Source organism: Vidua chalybeata, chromosome 6 (genome assembly GCF_026979565.1).
Source record: "Vidua chalybeata isolate OUT-0048 chromosome 6, bVidCha1 merged haplotype, whole genome shotgun sequence".
Lineage (NCBI taxonomy): Eukaryota > Metazoa > Chordata > Aves > Passeriformes > Viduidae > Vidua > Vidua chalybeata.
In genome coordinates this window covers 47,252,735-47,260,836 of record NC_071535.1, presented here as the reverse complement: position 1 = coordinate 47,260,836, position 8,102 = coordinate 47,252,735, and the positions used below count along the sequence as shown (strand labels likewise).

At 48.4% G+C, this 8,102-nt stretch overlaps 1 long non-coding RNA gene across 1 annotated transcript; it reads right to left on the bottom strand.

The window, feature by feature from the left end:
- Positions 1–932: 932 nt before the first annotated feature.
- Positions 933–7,023, bottom strand: LOC128789993 (uncharacterized). Its single transcript, XR_008431600.1, has 5 exons — positions 6,954–7,023; positions 6,774–6,823; positions 6,071–6,215; positions 1,457–1,491; positions 933–946 (listed from the first exon to the last, which is right to left on the bottom strand). It is a non-coding gene; the product is annotated as an uncharacterized LOC128789993 (long non-coding RNA).
- Positions 7,024–8,102: the final 1,079 nt, after the last annotated feature.

The following is an 8,102-nucleotide window of genomic DNA, read 5'->3' as shown; positions in this document are numbered from 1 at the left end:
TTTATGGACAGATGAGCCCCCAGCTTTTTCACCATCCCCTCATATAAATACTCCATATCACTGTAGCATGAAGGCTCTGCACATCACAGCAACCATCAAGAAACTTGATTGTTTTTTTGTTTTCCAACTGGTTTACTGATAAGTGATTCAGATCGCCTTTAACAGCAAGCACCAAAGAGAAGGGTGAAATGTAGACAAGAGAAAAGCAGGACCAAGAATCAAAGAAAGATAAATTACGTTCTGCTTTTTTTGTTACCTTCTTCTTCATACTCTTCTGCATTGAAATGGGAGAGGGGGAAAAAAAGCAGACAAATCAACCATCAGCCTTGACGTATTAGTAGGACATTACCCATGGCAGAGCCCTCTGTGCTCACAAGGATGCAGGGCAAGATGGTTTCTGAGAGGCTACTTGCAAACCAGCAAGTCAAATAACAGATTAAATGAGTTTGAAAACAAAAAAGAGTAGTTATAAAAAGGGGAAGAAGATAATAAGGTATTGAATTTTTCCTTGGGCAATGGAAACTCAAGGTTACATGTGCATTAGAAGGGAAAAGGTAGCAGAGAGGGCCTCTGAATAGAAGAAAAGTGTCTTATGCATATTGCTTTATAAACATTGAGGGGATTTGTGTTCTAAAAGCAGAATATATTACACATTCAGAAGCTTCAAAATAAATTGGCAGCAAATGGCAGTGCCCTTACAAAAACTAGCAGCGTCCCCTCCTACCAGGGCATCAATTTGGGGCTGAAACCCCACAGGCTGCCCGCAGGACGGACACGGCCAGGATGCTACAGGTATTGTAAAAACCCCAGAAGCTGGTGACAGTCAGAAGCACAAAAAAGAAACTTCAGATTTGTCTATCCATACCAGCTGACACAGCCAGCAAATGTTGCTGGCTTGCACAGAAGCAATTACAGACAGATTTAAGACTTACCCTCGCCTTGTTCCCTGTGAGAGAGGAAAAAAGGATATTGGAACTAGGTAAGTATTTCTCCCGTTCTGTACTGATGTCAAGCTTTAAACCGTACACAGAAGCAACCCAATGCAATGTTGCTTAAATTCTGTTGTCTGCAGGTCTGTCCATGACTGATCCCATGACTGCCCTAAATCTCCCCTCTGTACCACTGATGCAAAAATGTTAAATGATGCCATTGGGTTTGGTCATACTACTCTAGATTTGTTAAACCAAGGCAGAAATCACCGCAGTGTGGGTTTTACTCCTCCTCCTCCAGGTACAGTGCCACAGCCACAGAGGACAGACTGGGCTGGCTGGAGGTGTTTGGGGGATGTCCTGTGTCGGACAGGGAGGGGTCCTTGGTGCTCTAAGTCAAGATGCCCCTTCCCCACTGCCTCATGGGGCTTCAGGCTGAGCACAGAGCAGCACCCTGCAGGGATGCGCTCGCTCTGCTGTGTGGAGCCAAGCTGAGCAGATAAACACACACACAACTTTCTACTTACACTTCCTCGGTATCAGACATGCTGGCAATTAGTTTCTAGAGAACAGAAGGAAAACAAACAAGAAAAAGAAAAAAAAAGGTGTTATTAGTGAGTGTACCTCATAAAAAATACCAAGGCAGAAGCAGATGGATTGACACTTGAGGACAAAAAAAGCCAAGCACCTGCTTTCCCACACACCAAACAGTTCCCCACCAACACTGACATTTTGGGAGAAGCACAAACCTTTGCCACCCATGTCAGAGGACAAAGGGAGGGGAGAAGAAAAAGATCATCTAGAAAGATATATCCCATCAATTCAGCAGCTTCCCACAGCAGACCCAGGGGCTGCCTAGTCCCAGCTTTGAATTACAAAATCCCCAGAGCTCAGGGAAACAGGCAAGGCCAGGGTGTCCTCCCACACCCATCTGACATTTCCATTGCTCCAGCAAGATCAGAAGAAATTTTCTTTCTTTTGTGCTACCACAGGTGGGAAGGTGCCAGCTCCAAAGCCTCAGCCAGTTACAAAAATAACTGAAACTACCAATAGAGATAAGTGCTTATTTGTCAGCACCCAAAAGTGTGTCTTGTTTATACAACTGATGAGTGAGTGAACAGTAATTTGATGATTAGTTTAAGATGAAAACCAGCCACATGCCTAGTTAGGCAGTTCACATTGATATAACCATTTCTTTGTAACGCAACACTGGCTTTCCTAACAGCATCAGCTGCCCTGAGGCCAGGGGAGATGAGCAAAGGCCCCCAAAACTTTCTCCAAATCTACAGCAGATCTTAAATTAGAAAGCCAGACTTCTCCTTGCTGGCCCAAACCCCAACTTTCATGACTTCATTATTCAGCTGATATATGAGAGATGTCTTGAAGGAGCAGGTGGGCTGGCTTAGGTTCGAAAGGAACAACTGCAGCTCAGCAGCTTTCTATTTCAGAGGAAGGCAGTAATCCCACAGGCTCCAACCCTGCCCTATAAGGGATTCTCTCCATTCCCCAGCAATGACCTTGGGCACCATATGTTAACAGGATTTAAAACCCCCATGTTGCAAGGAGAGATAAACAGCCAAGATTTTTTCTTCTAGTTCCTCATTTATTCTCTTTCAGAAATTCAGCATTGCCCTGGAAGTAGTGCTAGCAGTGTCAGTGTTATGGCCTGACCTGAGGTGCTGGATGGGAGGGGTAATCTACTGGCAGGTCACATGAGATTTGGGTTCAGTGGTCTCATGGTCCCAGGCTGCTTTTAACTTCATAGCTGTGGTTGCCCACTCCTTGATTACAAGGATGACTCTAGTTCTACCAGGCAGAGGGAAGAGGGGGAATTTTGTGTTTGTGAGGAATTTCAGCTTTAAAGTGTTTTCTGCTCACCGATTTACACTGCTTCTCCTGTTCATTACTTGAATGCTACAACACTGCTTGTCTCTCTCCCCTGGTCTTTTCAGTCTACATTTCATAAAATCTTCAGGATGAAGACTTGCACTTGCTATCACCTCAGTGTCTAGCATGTTAGCAGTCTCATTTCAGCCTTCAAAAATTATTCAAGCTATTAGCAATAATGCTTGACAGCATGTTGGTTTAAGCAACAGGACAGCAGAGATTTTCCAGGCAAAAGCCTGCAGAGGGAACCTGCCTAATGCCCAGCTGTTGGCTTCTTCCAAAATACATGTTCTGTAAAGACTCAGGGCAATGGCAAATCCTCCCATGGATTAAGCTTTGATAAATGCAGCTTTCCTTCTTCCCAAGGTAGAGGATTAAAAAAATAAGGACTTTTAACCTGTGGGCTTTTAGGCTGTGGGCTAAAGTCCTCTCTCATTCTAGTAAAAAGAAAAGTAATACCACTAAATGGTGAAGAAATCAGCTCAAGAACCCTCTGTGTGCAGACAGATAGTGAATGTCTGCTCAGTGCAGGGCAGGCACGTAGTGCAGTGCATGCTGGTTTTTCCAAGGCAATTGAAGTCGATGGGAGCCTTTGCAATCAGGCTTTCCATTAGTAGTCATTGGAATGAGCTCATCTCGTCTCCAATTTAGCTCTAAGGACATCTTGCTGAGAGTTGTCACACTGGCTGTTCCCCTACCCTCCTTCCATATTTGTTAATCCAAGCGCTGCAAATGGGAATGGGATTTTGCATGGCATCTGTCCGTGTGCTATAAAAGCAGAGTGAGAATGCCAGCATCCCTAACACCATAAGACCCCAACCCTAAGAGGATTTCTTGGCCCCAATAACAAGTGCATTGGCAGACTCTGTACAAAGATGAGCCAGATACGGGAACCCCATAGGCAAGGGCAGGGGGACAAAAAAATCCAGGGGAAGATCACTGATTTCAGCCTTGCAAGGGCCAAACATTCAACCAGGTTTGGTCCCTCTGTCAGGAGAAGCTGGCATTTAAGGCAATACCTGACTGCCACTGCCCTGGCTGGAAAGATAAAAAGGTTTAGCTTCAAGAAGAGCAAGGTGTCTGTCCACTTCATGGCGTTCAAAAGCCATCTGGTCTCTTAAAGCCAGGGGCAAAATGCAGACTGGCATAGCTACAGCCACCAAAGACTAGAAAGGCTCTTTGATGCCCAGCACTATCCACATAGCTAACTCTGTCACCAGAGCAGCCAGCAAAATTGGACTATATTTACATCCAAAAGGCAATAAAGAAAGCAATCTGTTAAAAGCAGCAGTTTTTGCAGCTAGGATTAAGTTTGCCCGAAGGCAATGGAAAGTCTCCAGCAGGCTCGGGATTAACCTTTGGTGGAAAGTACTTTACACACAGCAAATGTAGCCCAGGATTAAGGCTGTTAGCACCTTCAGGCAATAATTGGGCTTTGTTTGTATAGTGGCAGAAAAATGGATTCTGGTCTTGACTGAGGTTTAAGGATGTAATAAAATCAATTAGTTAATACTGCCCATGCTTTGGAAGGAAATCAAAACACATGGGAAAGTTTCACCAGACAGAAAACTTCCTGCCTGCTCCCACTCCTGAAAGGTGAAAGCAAAGGTTATTCTGCATTTTGTTCAAGCCAAGCAGGTCACTGGAAGGACAAATACACCGATCCTTAGCCCCAGGTGGGCAGGAATACGATTTCCCTTTTGGCCCCAAATGCTCCTGGCCTCAGCTGAAAGAGCAGAGCCAGCACATCCCAAGAAGCCTCTTAGCAGCTGAGAATGCACCCGGGAGGAGGAATGGGCTGCCTTGCACCTCCAGGCCATCCCTGGAAATAACCCACCCATCAATCATCCCCTCGCAAGCCAGGCCATACAAGGTAGGCAAGGTAGCAAGAGCCATATGGAAAGAGGCAGCACAGAAGTGGCCATGCATGGGCAATGTGACCTGGCAGGGACAGCTCTGGGGCAAGGACTGGGGCTATGATCCACCAAGCACCACAACCACTCTTTCCCAGCAGGAGCCACTGCAAACCCACTGCATGGATTTTTAAATATACATACATATCATATTTAAAGAGGTGGGTGTGATATATTATACATCTAGTCAATATATAAACATATGCATATACTTCTCTCTAATGCTGAAACAGAGTAGCAGGACTCCAGCACTGCTGCAGGGTCATAGCAAAATCCCAATTCCATATCCTAAAATATACCCTTTATCCTTGTCTGCAGGGTAGTATGAGCTGTCTGATCCCTGCAAGAGACTTTCCAGGGATAACAAGGCTGAGACAGAGAACAAAAAGCCAATGACTGTGCTCAGCTCACATCCCCTGCCTTTCCTTGGTCTTAGAATTGCTGTAACCCCTAAAGCACTCAACCAGGTGCCTCTTGAACATCTCCTGGGGATTCCAGCACCTCCCTGAATCTTGCCCCCCTGAGGGATGGCTAGCTGCCCTGGCAGTCACGTACAGCCTCACTGGAGCTCCCCCACATCAGCAGCACAGCTCCCACCCAAACTGCTGGCTCCAGAGTCACCTGTGCTGGTGTCCCTCCTGCCCCCATAGGATATCCACCACCTGACAGCAAGAAGCTGATCCAAGAAATATAAATATGCTCTTGGAAAACTTTCCACTCTCACAGAAAATGAGAAAATTGCGAGAGAAATTCCTTGTGTGTGCAGAGGGGCAGGAGGAGTGGGTTAAAGTGGTGATGGGATGCTCTCCATAGTCATGACTTCAAACTCCTTCACTTTGCTAGCCTGACCATGCAAAACTCACAATTTTTATTCTTTTCTGTGGGAGGGGACAGTTTTCCTTGGCCACATTTTTTTTTTCCTGGATCTCCCTCTAGACCTACAGCCCTCTTCATCCACCAGAAGCTCCCCTGATGGTCTGCCCTTCATACCTCTTGCCTCAGCCATCCATTTCTCTAGGTGACAGGGCAAGGGAGGTCAGCACTTTCTTCCTGCTGCTTGAGGGAACTTTCCCTGACTGCACCAAGAGATAACAATTTCCAGTCACAAATCTTGGTTTGGAAGGATCTATTCTCCCACTACTAATCCTTGAGAGATTAAAGCACCCAAACCTTTGTGGGTGACATGAGACTTGTGAGATGCCCAACTAAAGCTCAGACCCACAAGTGCCTTTTCCTTAGGATCCTGTGTCAGATCCCAGATCCTGTGGACCCCAACCCTCCCCTGGTGCTTCTCCATTCAAACCAAGGTTCATCCCCCCCTTGCCAGGGGATCCCACTTACCTGGGAGGAGTGGAGAGAAGCACCAAGCTCCCTGTCGGAGGGGACGGGCAGGCTAGGATCTGCGAGCGTCCCAAGGTGATGCAGCTCTCAACTTATAGTGACATTTGATCGTCCAGAAGAGCTGATTGGCCCCAGGCTCCCTGTGCTGGGCAGGGAAGGGAGCAGGGACGGGCGGGGAAGGGGTGAGATGGAGGGGGAAGCAAGGGAAGGGGAAAAAAAAGGTCATACCATGTATAGGAGCAGCTGGAGGAATTGCACAGATGATGCTAAGATGGGAGGGACATGTTTGGAGAGAAAAACCTCCAGGGCTTATGTTTCTATATTTACAACCAGGCAGGCAGGCAGGGCTCAAAGAGGGGTATCTGAGGCAAAGGCACCTCAGAAGCAAATTGGGGGGCTCCCATGGCTCCGTGGTACATGATCACTGCTAAAAAGCTGGCTGTGGCAGCCTGGATCTCCCAGACCCAACACACAGCAGCAACCTACAGTCTCCCCCCCCGGGCAGGGGCTCTTCCCAGCTCCCCTCCACATGCAAAGGGTTTTGGCTGTGCTGCAGGGTAAGAACTTTGGGAAGGCCTGTGGACCTTCCACATCCAAGGCTCTTCAAAACCAGCAGTCACAGGCATGCAAGAAGGCAGAGGCACTTGGCACACATGTGGCCGTAAGTGCATCTGTGTGTGAGTGCTGTGTGGCTCACACCCACCTCTCACTGAGACTGCCGGGGCTCTGCCACGCACCAGGGCTTGATGGGACCTGGAACAAAAAGCAAGAGAGCAGGAATGCAGCTAAAGAGCTTGTAAGCCTTTCTTAGCATGACATGAAAGTATTATTTAAGTTAGGACTTCTTAGGGAGGGCAACCCCAGGTGGCTAGGGCTTGCGTACCTGGAGCGGTTTTGCTGCCAGAGCTCTCTCCACAGTTGTATGACCATTCCAGCAGAGGATTGCAGTGCCTCACACAACCCTCTGGTTCAGGGTTTCCATTTCACTAAATATCCCAGGCTTCATCTTCCCGTCCTCTCCCTTCCCTCCTCACTCCCCTTGGCAGGGCTCCCCAGCAACAGAGTGTGTGCCCTCCTGTGTGCCTGGCAGCTCCAGCACCCCCTTCCTCCCCACCTGTAGGAGCAGAGAAGAAGTTCAGGAGCTGTGGGGCAGGCGATATTTTTGGCTCAGGTCACAGATTGATTCCTGCCCACTCTTTCCCTGCTGCTTGCAAGAAAGGGTCCCCATCTGAGGATGTAGAGACAAGCTTTCAAAGCCATGGAGTGGGAGCACAGTGCTGCAGCTTCCCAGTCACCAGGTAACATGCATGAGCTAAAATTTCCTGTACAGCTTGCCTTTTCCAGCTGTCCTGCAGCTTATCCCCTCACCTCCCTCCTGCAACCCACCTCCAGCCAATGCTTTTGTATTTGTTAGGAGGGAGGGGGACAGTGTATCCATCCTCAGCACCACAGCTCCATGTGGGAGTTTGCCAGGTAGGGTGGGGAGATGGGTGGGCACCCTGTGCTGCTGAGGAGAGCAGCAGCAGCTGCATGGGAACACATGGCCAGACCTGGTATCATCACCTCCACACCCTCCTCCAGCTCTGCCCAAAGCACTAACACAACAAAGTGGCTTTCACACTGTGCCTTTGGAACCACCGAGCAGTTTTGCTCTCTTCCACTGGCTTGTTTCCCTCAAGCTCTCCACCACCTGGGCATGCCTCCAAGAAATACATTTGCCCAAACCAGCAGCAGAGTGTGGGTGCATGGAAGGAGAGGCTCCCAGCTGTTTCTCTTTTCACGTCTGTGGTGGGCCCAGTTTGGCAATGGCCTTCACCAGCCCCCTGTAACCACCTGCCAGCTATCGACTGTCCCTGCTGCCAATGGGGGCTGCAAATCAGGCCTGCCACACCAAGGACCTGATCAATCAGCTCAAAAGAAAGCATGTGTCTGTATGTGTGTGCCCAAGTGCATGCAGAGCCTGGGCTTACAGTAGGGTGCTTCCCAGCAGATGTGGACTAAACGCTCCCGTGGGCCCATCTGCTGCCAGCCA